This window comes from Lolium rigidum, chromosome 1, assembly GCF_022539505.1.
Source record: "Lolium rigidum isolate FL_2022 chromosome 1, APGP_CSIRO_Lrig_0.1, whole genome shotgun sequence".
Taxonomy (NCBI): domain Eukaryota; kingdom Viridiplantae; phylum Streptophyta; class Magnoliopsida; order Poales; family Poaceae; genus Lolium; species Lolium rigidum.
The window spans coordinates 105,345,609-105,362,699 of NC_061508.1; the positions used below are offsets into that span (position 1 = coordinate 105,345,609).

Below are 17,091 nucleotides of genomic sequence, written 5' to 3' on the forward strand. Positions count from 1 at the left end.
TAGAATATAAAAGTGTATAGAAGCTAGTACTGGATTTCACTTCTGCTTTATTTTCACTATTGCCCTCATCATCCCCCTGGTTGTTAAGAACTCGGCCTTCTTTATAGAGTGCTTGTTATGGATGATAAAGAGCTAAATTTGCCACATTAAATGTGTTTGATCTTCATTTTTCTCGGCCCTTCCATTGTTGGATGCAGCTTCCTTAAGGAAACATGAACAAATAAAATGGAGCAGCAAGGCTATGGTACCACTTGAAGCAACGCACGATTTGTGGAGGAACAACTCCACCTTGTTGTTACAACTTACAACGTAGACAACACAAATGTTAAATCAACTACTTTAACATGAAGAAACCACTTCAACATGGTGGGCTAGATATGGCTCTAGGGCAGGGTGGGGGCTAGATATTGCTCGAGGTAGAAAAGCGTTGAGATATTAGTCAAATTCTTAACACGTAAATACATAATTCAACATCTAAGTTAAAAGCACAAGATTTCATTTAATTGATATGGTAGTCATAGGCCGACTTCATGGCTAGAAGTTAGGACATTTATGGCCTCGTGAGTTTTCACTACTTAGTTCCACCTATACCTAGAAGGTTCTAAATAATACTACTTACAACTAGGAAAACAAACACAAACAGCATTGTTTCAGTTCATAGAACGTCAGAACAGACCACTACAACACATATTCACTCCATCCTCAAATACAATTCACACTATAACATACGAGTGCGGATTTTGTACACCCAGGCATGGGTGTGGGTGTCTTGTGTACCACTTGTTACAACTTGGAGCTTCGTGCATGGTTATTTCCCTTGGACATTTTCTCTCCACCTGACGCAATATTTCCGTCACATCAGTGCTCCTTTTCCTGTGGCTTTTATCCGCGAGACCCGGGGCATGAGGGTTGGCTCTGTCCTCCATGTCGGGACCTAGCCCTGCCGCTGATTATCCAAGAAGAGTCTCCCTATAGTTTTCCTCTTTCTCTTGTCGCTGGCAAAGATTCAAGATTTTTCCCGGACGTGGTGGCTGCTCCTTCTCTCCGCTCTCTCCACTGTGCCGCCAGAGCGGCTGTGCGGCTAATCCACCACGCCGTCGCTGTGCCTCTTCCTCGCGCGATGGCCGCGTCCGGGCTCCCCGCTGCCACCCTGCCGGTTGCCTCGTCTTCCTCTGCGCTCTCCACGTCAAGCTCCTCCCCGGCGCTCTCCCTGTCCGCCGCGATATCTTCTGTTCCCGCGGTGCTGCCGGTTGTCCATGGCCGACGGGATCTCCGTGTCCGATGGCCTCTCTATGCCGGGCATGGCGCCGCACCTGCGGTCGTCCACCGACGCCATGGTCGATGCACTCTTGCAACGCGCTCACCTGCGCTCTCCCAACTTCCTCGTGCTCTCCGTCAACAACTTCACAGGCAGCATCCCAGGCGACCTGTGCAACCGCGACAAGGCAGAGTCGTCTTCCAGCCTCCAGCACCTACTGCTCCCGACCAACAACTTCGCCCGGGAGATACCGGGCGGGCTGTCGCGGTCCCGTGAGCTGTCCACCGGAGAGACTGTGGCCGTGAAGAGGATTGTGCACATGTACAGTGACTGCTGTGTTAGCACCGCTACTGTCATGGAAGAGCCACTGGTAGTGGCTGAAAGAGAGAAGCGTGCTCGGATGGAGAGTAAGAGGTATCCAGCGCAGACGTGGACGCGTTGATGAGTTGGCAGACCTTCGGCGGCGAAATGTACATGGTGCGGTGGGTGCAGTCCCGGGCAGCTCGTGCGGGAGCTCGGCCCTGTCGCGCTGCTTTTGTCAGTGGAGCTGCACCGCCTCCTTCGCGGCGGGCTGGAAGGAGCAGGGTGTCAGAAAAATGCCGCCGTCCAAGCGAAGGCGACGAGGGAGCACGCGTTGTCCGCATTTGCGGCGCACGTAGACGATGCGCTCACGCTGCTCAACCTGCCGGTGCTGGCGCTGGCCTGCCGCCCGTGCTCGAGGAGGTGTCCCATGAAGGCATGGACTGATGGACAGCGTTTGGGCACGCCAGGTCCGGCGGAGGCGGGGCTCAGCCACTCAGGAGTGGGAGGCGGAGCTAGGCGGTAGAGCAGCGGCTCGTTGATTTCTTGGTTGTGAGACAACAGTGTCATCACTCATCAGTTAGCAATTCAGACCCGGTTTAGCTGTGTTCTTCTGATTTAGTAGTCAGTAGTTACATTACAGCGGGAATATTTTTGTACTCCTTTTTGGCCTATAACACCTAGCAAGAAATCTGTCTTAGTACCAACTACGACTGGCGTGAAAGATGTTCATGTACTAGTATGGTTTTGTTTTGTCTACGATAATGAACAACAAAATGCCTTGCAAAATTCTTACGATTAAGAGAAGATCATGTTTTCCTTCTTAGACTCTGAGGATTCAGTAGTACTCTTGCGACGTTCAGTCGTGGGGGCGGCGATTTACACAAATATAACCCTTTTCTGAAACTATAGCACAGACTGACCTCTCAACAAACTATTTCACCCATCTAACCCTTTTGTGTGGCGCTCCTCCCATGGGCGCCGCACCTGAGCGCTCGTGTGGCCGGCGCCACACTCCCATTCGACGTGGCGCCCTCGACACTGAGGTGTGCTCGAAACTGACGTAGCAGGATGTGTGGCGCCGTCCACACCGGCGCCACACTTTGTGGCACCCGTGGCAAGGGCGCCACACATCCTGTTATGTTTGCACAAAACATACTGTAAGACAATTCTCTAGGGACTTAGCCATTTTGACAACCCTGTTTGTGTGGCGCCGACGTTGGCGCCACATAGTGAAGTGTCGGCTGTGTGGCGCCACACAAAGAGGCTCGCCAAAACAGCTAAGGACTAAGCGTCCGGAGCTCCTGGATGTTTTCGACATGTAAGTTGACATAAATTGGCATGTGTGGCGCCGAAGCCATGGACGCCACACAGTGCAGTGTGGCGCCTATGCCATGGGCGCCACACATTGACTTGTGGTAGAATATGGTAGAATTTTTCATGGTTTACCACAAGCATCCACACCCATGCTTGGGTGTACAAATGTATTTTCGTATAACATACCACTATAACACATACTCCCTCCAATGTTTCCAATGAACTGCACTCACCAACAGGAAGAGACGGCCTTGACAGATATCGCTGTTCATCCGATCAATGGAATACTGACGAGTAGTTCACCAGCATTTTTCACGCAAGACTCCCGAGAGTTCTCCTGATACAGATCAAGCGCATGTTTCTTCAGTATAGTTCTTATATCAGTTGATTATTCAAGTGTGCGCATTGGAGAGGAAGCTTACTTCAGCGATGCCGTAGGTTCTCGTATGAAGACCAGACTGCAACTGCTCGTTTGCTGACGGCTCGAACTGGAACATCCTGAGTGTATCTACAATTTGCTTGCATCCATACCTTGCACCTGCTTTAAATGACAGGTTACTTCAGCTCGAGTCCTGGATTCCAACGCGTGTCTGTCACCCTGAGCAAAGCAGTTGATTCAGGAGATCAAACGGCTATGTTTTCATTTCTGTTTTACACATGCTTATACTGTCTTCTCTCCTGTCCAACAATCCTTCGCGGATGAGCATGTCCTTTGACTGGATAGCTCTGGTGATGCCTTTAGAAAATGTTGCTGCCTGGTTGGTATGTTTGTGAACATCCACGGCACGGCATTTGGGCTGCAGGGCATCCAAACAATGCTAAGACAAAAAGGAACGCCAGTAAAGTAGAAATAACAGTATGTTACAGATCTAGAATTAGTGCTCCCATCTTTCTGCTTGCCATTCTAGAATGCATGGAGCCAACCTTTTGAACTAACAAAAGCAATACATAAAAACAACTGAGACTGGCAGAATTCTCATCGAAAGTACTTGTATATAACCGCATATTACATATCTTGTTTAGACATATAATGAGAAAAGGCAATGGTTAAAGAGATTGTATCTTAGATGACAAGCAAAAGAAGAATAGTACTTCGTAGTACTAATGAGGCTGCCCAATTGGCATTACTTCAGAGTTTCAACTTTCTTTGGTACAGAAAAGGTTGTACCTTAGATTGAACTACCATGAATTATGAAGAGAATAACAATTTGCCTATTCTTGTGTTAATGGCTTCCTACCCCTACACCCACAAAGTTCACAAGAATCGTGAAACGAGGGTAGCTAAAATGCTCTGAAATGACAGGTTTCCTTCAGACAAGTACTTAGATTATACCTGGAAATAGTTGCACGACCACAGCGACAAGCTTCTACATAATTGTTCAGTCGTAGATCCGCAAGACTATTGGCTAACGCGGATCGACCACCAAGGATAGAGGACATATATTTGATTCTGTGAGAAGATCACACTTCCCCAACAGCTAGCTGCAGAACAACAAGAACAGATCAGGCAACATTAAGTTATGGTTATGATAGTACATCTTCAGCAAATTTCGAGGACATAAACAAAATGGCTGCTGCTTTTTAACTGCAAAACATTAGGATTTGATCAATCACTATTGACGGAAGTGGATTGCGTGCAAATGGGCTCAAAATGGTCTGCTAGTTTGTGTCTACTGATTGCAAATCATTATATTATTTTTTTGAGCTGGACTGCAAATTATATTTGGTGCCACTATGAGTTCTACTGCGTATAATGAAAAACAGTCAGCATTGTGAACATACAACCTTGTGCATATTGAAGAGCAACAGGTAAGATTACAAATGAAGAACAAAAAATCATGCTTGAGGCTACACACACAACAACCTGATCCTCAGCCTTCATCTGGGTTTCTTCCTTGTGGAAGAACGCACTACCGGTTGAATAAATGATTTTGACATTACAATTGAATTATAGTGTATTTGTTCATGATCATCTAAAGATGTTTCTTTATATAAAAACTTGTGGCTACCTTACTTATAAATCACAACCATAATGTTTGGCAGTAGTGTGTTTTCACATCAACAAAAGCTTAAACCTCATTGCTGATCAAACAAACCTTGGTGGAACTGAACCAAGCTGCAGGGCTACATTCACGTTTCAGCGTTCTGAAAGAACCATTTGTTGCAGGTTCAGGATTCAACTGCTCTAGCAGTTCAGGTTCATGGAGTTCAAGATGCTCGTGTGATTTCTCATTAGGTAAACACTTGCCATTAGTTAATCCAGAAACATTACATGCGCCATTTTCCTTCTCTGCATAGTCAAAAATTGAGGAGTATTATAGGCGCAAGAACAGAACGAAGAAATGCAGGATGCAGAGTTGCAGACTCAAAACGCATAACATTTATAAGCATAAAATGGCGATGGCAGTAGGATAAGACAATTAACCTGGCTTTGCAGTTATAGTCCCATCCAATCTTTTGGTCAGCAAGGATGTCCCAGGAAAAAACATCAAATTAACATTACGAAGTTGTTTCTTCTCATCATCCTCGATAGGTTTGAAACCAAATCCCAAGATCCATGTATTAACCAACTCTGGGATGGCAGAAAGGACCAACATCTCAACGTGGAACGATCTCAGCATCTGTAATAAAAGAAAATGAAATTCACATGTTTAAATCAAGATATTGAAGCATGCAAATAAGATTGACTAACATTAAGACCCACTGGACAATACAGGTCTTTTTTGAAGGAAGATCATTCTAAAATATACTGTATATAGTATAGTTGAAACTCTAGTGAATAAGTTATTGTGGTACATCGTCATGAGAAGTCCATATTTTGCATCAGAACTTGTATCTGATTTCTGAACTCTAGTATACATACCTTTTCAATGATATCCAGCAGTCTCCGGCACATCCCTTGACGTCGATAATCTAGACAAGTAGCGATGAAAGGCAACTCGGCTGCTTTGGTCCCATGTAGCCTGCACAAGATAGTAAAGGCAATTCTGTAAACATTGTGCAGCAAATGAGGAAAACAACCCCCACAACAGATGATATTTGTTTATCAATTAGTTTTCCAACACATTATTTTCATCTTTTTGGAAATTCTGCTAAGTTCATGAGATGAAAATTAGAAAATTATTAGTTTTGTAGAAAATTAACCTATGTTCACGACTGTCTTGAACCAGTTGGAACTGTGAAAGTTTCACAGCATGAAGATATTTTACGAAATCCCTGAATTAACAAGTCGGGATTCCATACTAGAAATTTATTTATGAAAAGTTTGCACTACCAGATTAAGAATATTAGCCAATAAGACCAGAGTCAAGAAGCATGGATGTACGTAGTACAAGTGTTCTTCAGAACATGTTAAAAAAATTAACTTCAAAAAGAAACATAGCCAAGGGAAAATTACGTCTCTGCATAATTTACAACACTGATGTAGATGTAGAAACTACATAAGAACTGTGGATGACTGGTGGGCCTCTAGGCATTTCACAGATTGAAGAGTCCATATGTTAGCCATTGACTGGACAGTGTTGCATACACATCCATGGTCGCTTAGTATATAATATGTAAAGCAACTATGACAGCAGCCAGTGGCTAAGAACAAACATACTTCAGAACGAAATGAATGTGTACCGCCTAGAGAATGTATCCTGTTTTGTAACCTTGTTTCCTCTTAGCAGTGCGCTCTTGAACTGTCTACCTTTTCGATGAAATGAAACACAAAGGCTTTTTTGTGTTTTCTCGAAATGAAAAAAGTGAGAAGGCTTGATCAGCCAAATACTTACCTGATAGATGCTACACATAAAATCTCATCACCTTTCTCCAGGATTACAGTGTAGAATCCCTGATAATCTAAGCGCGCGAAGTTTGATCTGATCGAAATGTGCTCCATGTTAGTAAGTGCCAAAATAGTTTGGTAAAATGTTAATGCGCAAGTACTGGAGCATACTTCAGGAGAAATAGTTGGTCCAAAAATATATAACTAGAAACTAGCAAATACTCCCTCCGTTCCATAATTATTGTCGCAGATTTGGATGTATCTATTCACAAAATATGTCTAGATACAACCAAATTTGCGACAAGCATTAAGTAACGGTGGGAGTAGCATTGAACCAAATACCAAATATGTGTGTATCCAAATACACATGGAGTACCGTCAATGGATCTCAGGTCTCAGTGCAGATCCAAATTTTCCAGTATAATAAGAAACTTAACTTATAATTTCTTTACAAATCATATAACTGATCGATTACTTACAATAGCTGTCTAATATCTCTGATATTCGTCCATTCTAAACTGGTTAAATGTTTGGGATGCTTAGTCTTTTAGTGGACATACTCCCTCCGTTCTCTTTTAGTCTACATTCCACAAATTTTAAGACCGATTAGTAAATCATTTAATATTACTAGTTTGACATGTGAAGAACCAATCCAAACTATATCAATATTAATGACATCCAATAGAAATTGTGGGACTGCTTCGTTTACTGTGTTGTTGATTACAAGCTAAAATGTAGATTAATTCAGAACAAATTTTAGGTCTAGAATGTATAGTATTTCAGAACGGAGGGAGTACATAAGAAAGAATCACTGCAGCAATATGCTTAGTCCTTAAATTTAAGAAATATGTGGCAACTAGCTGTAATGTTTTGCCTTGACAGACTTCCATACCGCAAATGATTAATAGAATACATTCACAATATACACCTTGATCATTCAGAAGGTGCAAAAAACATGACGCACCGCAAATATTTTCGAAGACAAATCAATGGTGCAGAGGATAATGAGCAAAGTAAATAGGAAACTTGCCCCTTATTGTACAAGACATGTGGTATCATGTCTACACCAGTTCTAGGATCCACCATACGAATGAAACATTCCTCCAATAAAGTAAGAGCCACCGCCAATTTTGTATTACATTCTGTCATATGGGCAATCTTTCGGGGAGAATGTAGCTTCTGACCATCATTGCAGCACTTCAATATACTCCATGAAAGCTCATTGTCAATAATATTCTCTATCCCAACATGACTATGTAGTCCAATAAATATCTGCTAGCAACAATAGCAGAGAAATGCTTTCAGAAAAAGGAAACGAAGGGTGTGAAAACTTGGAAAAAGGAAACAAAGGGTGTGAAAAAGTAACAACAGTTGCATGAAGTAGCAAGCAATTTGACCCTCGATCATATTATTTGAATTTAACATATTACAAGCATGGAAAATAAGCAACCCAAGATTTCACACCCTGAGCTTTATGCAATTGTTTCCTTTTATTGATGCACCAATAAAAGTAACAACAGTTGCATGAATATCCTAAATCACATTATTTACGAGCATGGAAAATAAGCAACCCAAGATTTACTAGTGTTTGTCAGTCCCCGAGATATACCACTGTCTGAAGAATCCAGGAGCAGAAAATCAACCATAATTTCTACAAGTGATACATCGCAAGACCTGTACTACTGAGCATCTGGTAGACAAAGATAAAATTAAATATTACCTCCTTGCAGTATCTCCCACAAAACCATGTGTCAGATCCTTTAGCATCACAGGGCAGCATTTCATGCTTAATGCATGTGTCATGGTCTGCCAGTGAGAAACAAGAAAATGTGAAGTTGAAGTTGAGGATAAACATTAGAAGATAAATTTCATCCGTTATGAATTATGATTTATGAATACTGACTAAGTTATATGAGATGAATGATGGCTAAGTGACGTCAGCTTGAGCTAAGGCAACAAAACTTAAGCCCTGACAAACACAGTGCAACTAGAGTTAGAGTATTAAACTCTGAGGATTTCTGGGAGGAGCTAAACTACCACCAAACAGGGACTTAGTATATTCAGCAAGATGATTATACAGGAAAGTACCTGTCCAATTTAAAGATAAATACTACCTCCATCCCAACGCTTAAGGCTTATATTTTTTAGAAAGTCAAACTATGTCAAGTTTGACCAAGTTTTTATCAAAAATCATCAACATGCAAAATACAAAATCAATATCATTAGATAGATAATGAAATATTTTTTCATATGGTATCTACAAAATATCATGTTTGTCGATAGATTCTTCTACAGATTTGGCCAAACTTTATTTGGTTTGACTTTTAAAAAAAATAAGCCTTAAGCCTTGGGATGGAGGTAGTAGAATGGAAGGACAGTACGCACAAATTAAGTACCGCATCCTAAATATTTATTTTAAATGATGGCAGAAAACAATGCAAATGGCAAGGCAAATGAGGAGGGATCTTAAGTGAGAACATGGATCCTCAATATAGGGACTTAGATCAACAGAAGTGAAAAGGGCTCTATCCAATTTAAAGATAAATACAAGAGTTTGAAGAACAGTATGCACCAGTTAAGTACTACTGCATCCCTAAATATTTACTTTACATGATAGCACAAGTACTGGAAATGACAAGGCGAGTGAGGAGGGATAGTAAGCATTACATGCATCTCCACACTGCAGACATTTCAAGATATCTGAGGCTGAAACCTCCTTTGCACTAACTGGATTCCCACAATTCTGGCATGTGCATGTATGGCAGTACCAACTGCCTTCAGGAAGCTCCTGCAGATGTAAAAGGAAGAAAATAAATTATTAACCTAGCTTCATCAATATAAGTAGTCGATTCAAAGTTCCAACAGAGAAACATTTTCTGGAACAAAATCAGTGCAACAATAATGGATAAACAGCCAATGGCACAGTAGAGAAGCTTGATACCTGTGCAGACAAGCAAGCTTCATGATATGTTGATGGGCAATTGTCACAGCAAAGTAATTCACCGCCATCTCCACAGAAACCACATGTATCGTCATTTTCATCCATCGCCTCGACTTTCCTACCACATGCATCACTTCTCCTGCTCATCAATTCAGCAGACCAAGCCTCTACCTGGCATAGTGTATACGACTTGCCAGACTGCAGAAAGAGGCCTAATGAGGACTTAGGCAGACAGCAACCAGCATGAGCCTTGAAGTCTGATACAGATAAGGTTTTTGCGCAACATTTGCAAAGAATGCCTTCCCAGGTGATCTGTCCATCCTTAATAACTTCATTGCTCTTCAGATTTCGGTACTGAATAACATCTTTTACGGTCAGAAAGCCGGTTGCAATCAACCAGCACAGCACAGTTTTCCGCGCTAAACTTACTCTCTTCCCACCCAATAGGTTTGTTCCTCCTTTCCCAGATGTTCGAGCAAGCATTTTGGTATCTCTCTTTTGGCTTTTAAGCTTTTTGTACTTTGCACCCGAAAAAACTGAGCTTGCAGCAAATTTGTGGTAGGAGGCAACATCCCTGTTTTTTACAATAGCTGCAATCAGAAGGTCATCGTCGTTGATACGCAACACACGGGGCCTCTTCTTGGCATGTTTATAACAACCTTCCGGGTTCCTTATAGCTGTGACTGTCTTGCAGATTTGTGACTCGTGAGATATATCAATTTCCAGGAAAGCAGCACTAGACTCATGGGATAACTCAACAGGACCATCAGTGCAGTTTGAAACCTTATGTGAATCCTTAGGGTGAATTCCAAGAGATGATTCCTTCAATGACGGCAACTCCTTGTGGACCATTTCTACAGGGGCGATCTCATTGACACTCGACTCCCTTGCACTTGAATCAGGTTTTGAAACTGTATGCTCTGTAGGTTCTTCAACAGCACCCTCACCTCTTAACATACTCTGCTTGCTCTCTGAAGGCACTTTCTTATGGACCATTTCTAGAGGGACAGTTTCAATGGCACCTAACCCCCTTGCATTAGAATCAGGTTCAGAAACTGTATGTTCCCTCGGCTCTTTAATGGTGCTCTCACCTCTTAAGATATCCATATGCTTGCTCTCTGAAGGTAACTTCTTGTGGACCATTTCCATGGGGACGGTATCATTGGCACCTGGCTGCCTTGCATTAGAATCAGGTTCTGAGACTGCATGCTCTGTAGATTCTTTTACAGTACCCTCACCTCTTAACATACTCATTTTCCTGCCCTCTAAAGGCAACAGCATGCCAGGTTTATCACTTTGGCAGTTTCCATTTACCTTTGCTGATCTGGATTTAGGCTTCAAACGTTTTTTCAATGTGCCAGCAGCTGAAGAAATACCATGTTTCTTAGAGAAGTTAATGTTTTCTGGATTAGAAAAGTCAAGAATCGCTACATTGCTCTCCTGGTTAAATACATTCTCCATAGTATGCTGCATAAAGCTCTGATAATACAGCTCATCAAATCCATTTGCATCAATATCAGATATAACTTTGGGCTTCTTCCTTGCTTTCTTCACCGAATTACTGATGAGTGCTGCTGTGGAGCAAAATTGCCGAGTTTCAGTGCTTTCATTGATATGATTCTCCTTTCGGTCACTTGCCCCGCTATTCTGACTCTGTGTGTGGCCAGTTTTTTGGTTAATATCTCTGTTGAGGCCACCTTCCAAATCATGACAGCTCGGTACAGCCTGACTCCTGCTGCAACTCTCAATTGCTTGTTTTCTGCAGCCAGTTTCCATGATTACAGGAGTAGATTGAACCTTGTGGATGGTTAACAGATCACTCGCTTTCTGCGCACTTTTATTCTCTGAGGACATATTCCTGTTGTCATCGAGGACAAAGGTTGAACTATCAACAGCTCGGATAGTTTTACATTGTTGCAGAGCAGTAATTTTCCTACCGACGAACACGACAGCAATGAAAGGATCCAAAAGCTCCCACCGTTGAAGAAGTGTAAGTGCATTTTGTTGGTTCACAAGTATCTTTTGGATATACTCCATTGTATCTGTGAGGTCCTTCCAGAACATATCAACATCTGACCATTCCATTGGATACTTTCCCCGTTCAGAGCCTGCAGAAGCTTCATATAGTTTGTTACCGCAGAACTTCCAAGCCTGAGTTAGTGAGCTAAGGACCACTTCCCTATGTGGTGCTGTGAAATAGGATGAAATCTTTGCCCTGTCATTCCTTATCCGTGGCTTGATGGTCCAGCCAGCATCCTTGAAAAGGCAATGTGCATGCGCTTCTAACAGATCGGGGAGGTCCCTGCTTGATGTCTTCTTGTAAGCATAAACAGGTGGAACGGACTGTAGACTGCTGCATTGAGCAACATCAGCATCATCTAGTGAACTAACATTTGCGTCGGGCGTGCCCTTCTCACAAATGCGCTCAGGTTCTACAAACTGCCCGGAACCAACACAGTCATGGGATAGGCAAGGTGGCACTGCAGTATCATAGGCTGACTTGCTGCTGAAGAGCGGGTATTCTTCTCTGGCTCCACTTTCAGACAAATCTGCCCCGCTAAATGTGTACAGCATCTGACTAGCATCGACCATCTGTCCTTGATCATAACTTAAGCACGAGGCGGCGACAGTCTGGCAACGGCTGCTGATCATGTAGCCACTGATACAGAAACGGATCAGAGAGAGAAGCGGTACTCTGAAACTGCGAGAACTCAGCCAGCGCGTCGACGTAGGACGGCATGGGATCTTCGACTCCGCTGGTGCTGCTGCTTCCACCAAACTCGGCCGCATCGCACGCCCCAGCTGCGCCGTCCTGAACCATTGCCTGCATGCGCATATCCACATTGTTCTGAACAGCCGCTGCGCCAAAGGCTTGCTGCTGGTTGCAGCTCCCGGCCACGCCGGTTGCACGTGGGGCTTCACCTGGCCAGTATCCCAAGAAGCCCTGCAGCACAGAATCCAGCTCGAGAGCCAACCCGTCGACCCCGCTGCGACAGTGTGCGTGCTCCTGGACACCGACATCCATATGATCACGGTTCCCGTCTCGCCCGCTGTGACAATGTGCACGCCCCTCGACACCAAGACCCACTCTGACATCCACGCGCCCGTTCTGCTCTCCTGGAGAATGTGAATGCGCACCGGGACCTGCTGCTCCGCGATGCGCCTGGCCAGCCCCGACGCGCTGGCCGCAGAACCACAGAGGCTCCTCCGCTTGCGCGTGCGGTGCATCCGCATGCTGTGGGGCGAAGTGGGCACCGGGAAGCAGCGACGTCTCGGCCACCTTGAAACGACCCCCGCCACCGCCGTCCATGAACCCAGCAGCCCCCACGTGCGCGGCGGGCGAGCGGCGGTGGCCGCCCCTGGAGGAGAAGACGTCCTTGAAGACCTGGAGCTCCAGGAGCGACCTGTCGAAGGCGCCGCCCTCCTCCGTCCCGGCGGCGGCCACGCCCTCGCCGAAGATGAACCGGATGGCGTCGTCCTCCCTGAACCCCAGCGCCTCCTCCACCTCCTTCCCCGCCATCTGGCAGTCAGGCGGATGAATCTGGGGAGGCAGCGGGGAAGCCGGGCGAGGAAGCGCGGGGGAGCAGCAGATCCGCGCGTGCGAGCGAGCGGGCGGCGGTACCTCGAATGCCGGAGTTCCGGCGAGGAGAGGACCGGATGCGGCGTTTCCGTACAGAAGCGGCGGACTGAGCGGACTGAGCCGGGGCGGCGTAGCGAATCGACCGTGGCCCGGTGCCTTGGCGGGGGGGAGGGGAGATGGGACGAGATCCGAGCCCCGCGGCTGTGGCGCGCGCCTAGGGGTTCGGGCGGCGCTCCGTTGCCCGGTGCGGCGGGAGGGCGGCGGCGGGGAAGTGGAGATGGAGGGTTCGGTTCGCCGGGGTCGGTGGAGACGGCCGCCGTCGGCTGGGGAAGAGCGACTGAGCGAGCGAAAATGGAGGAGAGTGGCAGTGTGTCTCTCTCTCTCACCGCTCGAGTTCTTTTTTTCCTTGGGCGCCGCTCGCGAGCTCAACCGTCCATCTCGCCGAAAATCATGCGATTCATTCAAAAATCCGAGGGCCGACGCGGTCCGGTCAATCAGACATGGACGACAAAATAAAAACAAAACCAAACCCAGACGTGCATGGAAGCCCAATCCAGCATGCTGATCCAGCAACAACAAAAAAACTGCTGATTCATTCATCTGATTTTTTATGGGGACGTTGGACGAAGCACCGGAAAACGGTCAAGCTACACGTAGTCCTTTATTTTCAAACACTCGAAATTTGTATTACAAGTTCTTAAAAATATATGAATCAAAATTGTAGAGACTAAAATAGTGTAAAATCTCAATACAAACTACTTTATATTCTAGGCTACACAAAAATAACAAATTCTGACAAATTTTATAGTGAATAGTACATATTTCAACACCATTAATTTTGTCAGATTTTGTTGATTTCGTGTAGTCTATAATATAAATCAGTTTGCATTGATATTTTGCACCATTGTAGCATGCATCATTGGCTACCTCTAGAATTTTGTTTCAGATTTTTTTGAAATTTTCAAATACGAATTTTGAGTCTTTAAAAATAAAGAGCTACATGTAGCTCGGCATCCAAAATGCCACAGCTCGAAGGAAGGCTCACATTTCCTCCTTTTTTTTCTTTCTCTCACCTTATCCCACTCCTCTAGCCCTTGATATTGGCTCCACCACCGTCGGCTCCTCTCCTCCGCTTCTCGGGCGGCATCGCCGGCCAGAGATGATGGGGGAGAGGGGGTCAGCCTTGTGTGCATAGTAGTAGTAGTAAATCTAGGGTTAGTGTTAGTCTAGGCTTTGCTCTCGTGGTGTCTGGTGGTATGTTGATGTGGATTTCATCTCCAGTGTTTATGAGTGGTCTCCGGTGCTTGGTCGTGCTGATGTTGATGGTCGTGTGATGGCGCGTGATGCACACGTCCGTTGGGAACCCCAAGAGGAAGGTGTGATGCGCACAGCAGCAAGTTTTTCCTCAGAAAAAAAAACCAAGGTTATCGAACCAGTAGGAGATGAAGGCCACGTGAAGGTTGTTGGTGGAGGAGTGTAGTGCGGCGCAACACCAGGGATTCCGGCGCCAACGTGAAACCTGCACAACACAATCAAAATACTTTGCCCCAACTTAATAGTGAGGTTGTCAATCTCACCAGCTTGCTGTAAACAAAGGATTAAACGTATGGTGTGGAGAATCATGTTTGTTTGCAAAGAACGAGCGAGAGAACAATGATTGCGGTAGGTTGTATTTCAGATGTAAAAGAATGGACCGGGGTCCACAATTCACTAGTGGTGTCTCTCCAATAAGATAAATAGCATGTTGGGTGAACAAATTACAGTTGAGCAATTGACAAATAGAGAGGGCATAACAATGCACATACATATCATAATGACTACTATGAGATTTACTTAGGGCATTACGACAAAGAACATAGACCGCTATCCGACGATGCATCTATGCCTAAAAAGTCCACCTTCGGGTTAGCATCCGCACCCCTTCCGGTATTAAGTTGCAAACAACAAACAATTGCATTAAGTATCGTGCGTAATGTAATCAACACAAATATCCTTAGACAAAGCATTGATATTTTATCCCTAGTGGCAACAACACATCCATAACCTTAGAACTTTCTGTCATTGTCCCAGATTCAATGGAGGCATGAACCCACTATCGAGCATAAATACTCCCTCTTGGAGTTACAAGTATCAACTTGGCCAGAGCCTCTACTAGCAACGGAGAGCATGCAAGATCATAAACAACACATATATGATAGATCAATAATCAACTTGACATAGTATTCCATATTCATCGGATCCCAACAAACACAACATGTAGCATTACAAATAGATGATTTTGATCATGATAGGCAGCTCACAAGATCTAAACATGATAGAACAAGAGGAGAAGACAACCATCTAGCTACTGCTATGGACCCATAGTCCAAGGATGAACTACTCACGCATCAGTCCGGAGGCGGGCATGGTGATGTAGAGCCCTCCGGTGATGATTCCCCTCTCCGGCAGGGTGCCATAGACGATCTCCTGAATCCCCCGAGATGGGATTGGCGGCGGCGGCGTCTCTGGAACTTTTCTCGTATCGTGGCTCTCGGTAATAGGGTTTTCGCGACGGAGAGATTAAATAGGCGAAGGGGCAGAGTCGGGGGGCGCCCGAGGGGCCCACCCCATAGGGCGGCGCAGCCAGTGGTGGGGCCGCGCCCCCCTAGGGTGTGGCCGCCTCGCGTCCCCTCTTCCTCTCCTCTTCGGACTTCTGGAAGGCTCCGTGGAAAATAAGACCGAGGGCTTTTGTTTCGTCCAATTCCGAGAATATTTCTGTGTAGGATTTCCGAAACCAAAAACGACGAGAAAACATGAGCTGGCGCTTCGGCATCTTGTTAATAGGTTAGTGCCGGAAAATGCATCAAAATGATATAAAGTGTATATAAAACATGTGAGTATTGTCATAAAACTAGCATGGAACATAAGAAATTATAGATACGTTTGAGACGTATCATGCATCCCCAAGCTTAGTTCCTACTCGCCCTCGAGTAGGTAAACGATAACAAGGATAATTTCTGAAGTGACATGCTACTATCATAATCTTGATCAATACTATTGTAAAGCATATGAGATGAATGAAGTGATTCAAAGCAATGGTAAAGATAATGACTAAACAACTGAATCATATAGCAAAGACTTTTCATGAATAGTACTTTCAAGACAAGCATCAATAAGTCTTGCATAAGAGTTAACTCATAAAGCAATAGATTCTTAATAGAAGGTTTTGAAGCAACACAAAGGAAGATATACGTTTCAGCAGTTGCTTTCAACTTTCAACATGTATATCTCATGGATAATTGTCAACACAAAGTAATATGATGAATGCAAATAAGCAAGTATGTAAGAATCAATGCACACAGTTAACACAAGTGTTTGCTTCTAAGATAGAAAGAAGTAGGTAAACTAACTCAACATAAAGTAAAAGAAGGGTCCTTCGCAGAGGGAAGCAGGGATTACTCATGTGTTAGAGCTTTTTATTTTGAAAACATGAAAACAATTTTGTCAACGGTAATAATAATTCATATGTGTCATGCATAAAACATCCTATAAGTTGCAAGCCTCATGCATCGAATACCAATAGTGCCCGCACCTTGACCTAATTAGCTCGGATTTCCATGGATTATCATTGCACTACATATGTTTCAACCAAGTGTCACAAAGGGGTACCTCTATGTCACCTGTACAAAGGTCCAAGGAGATAAATCGCATTTGATTTCTCGATTTTGATAGATCTCAACTTGAGGACATCCATACTTGGGACAACATAGAAAACGAGATAATGGACTCCTCTTTAATGCTTAAGCATTCAACAACGAGATAATATTCTCATAAGAGATTGAGGATTAGTGTCCAAGCTGAAACTTCCACCATGATACATGGCTTTGGTTGGCGGCCCAATGTTCTTCTCTAACAATATGCATACTCAAATCATTTAATCATGATAA

At 44.4% G+C, this 17,091-nt stretch overlaps 1 pseudogene; it reads right to left on the minus strand.

The window, feature by feature from the left end:
- Positions 1–3,057: 3,057 nt before the first annotated feature.
- LOC124708148 lies at positions 3,058–12,702 on the minus strand (annotated as a pseudogene).
- Positions 12,703–17,091: the final 4,389 nt, after the last annotated feature.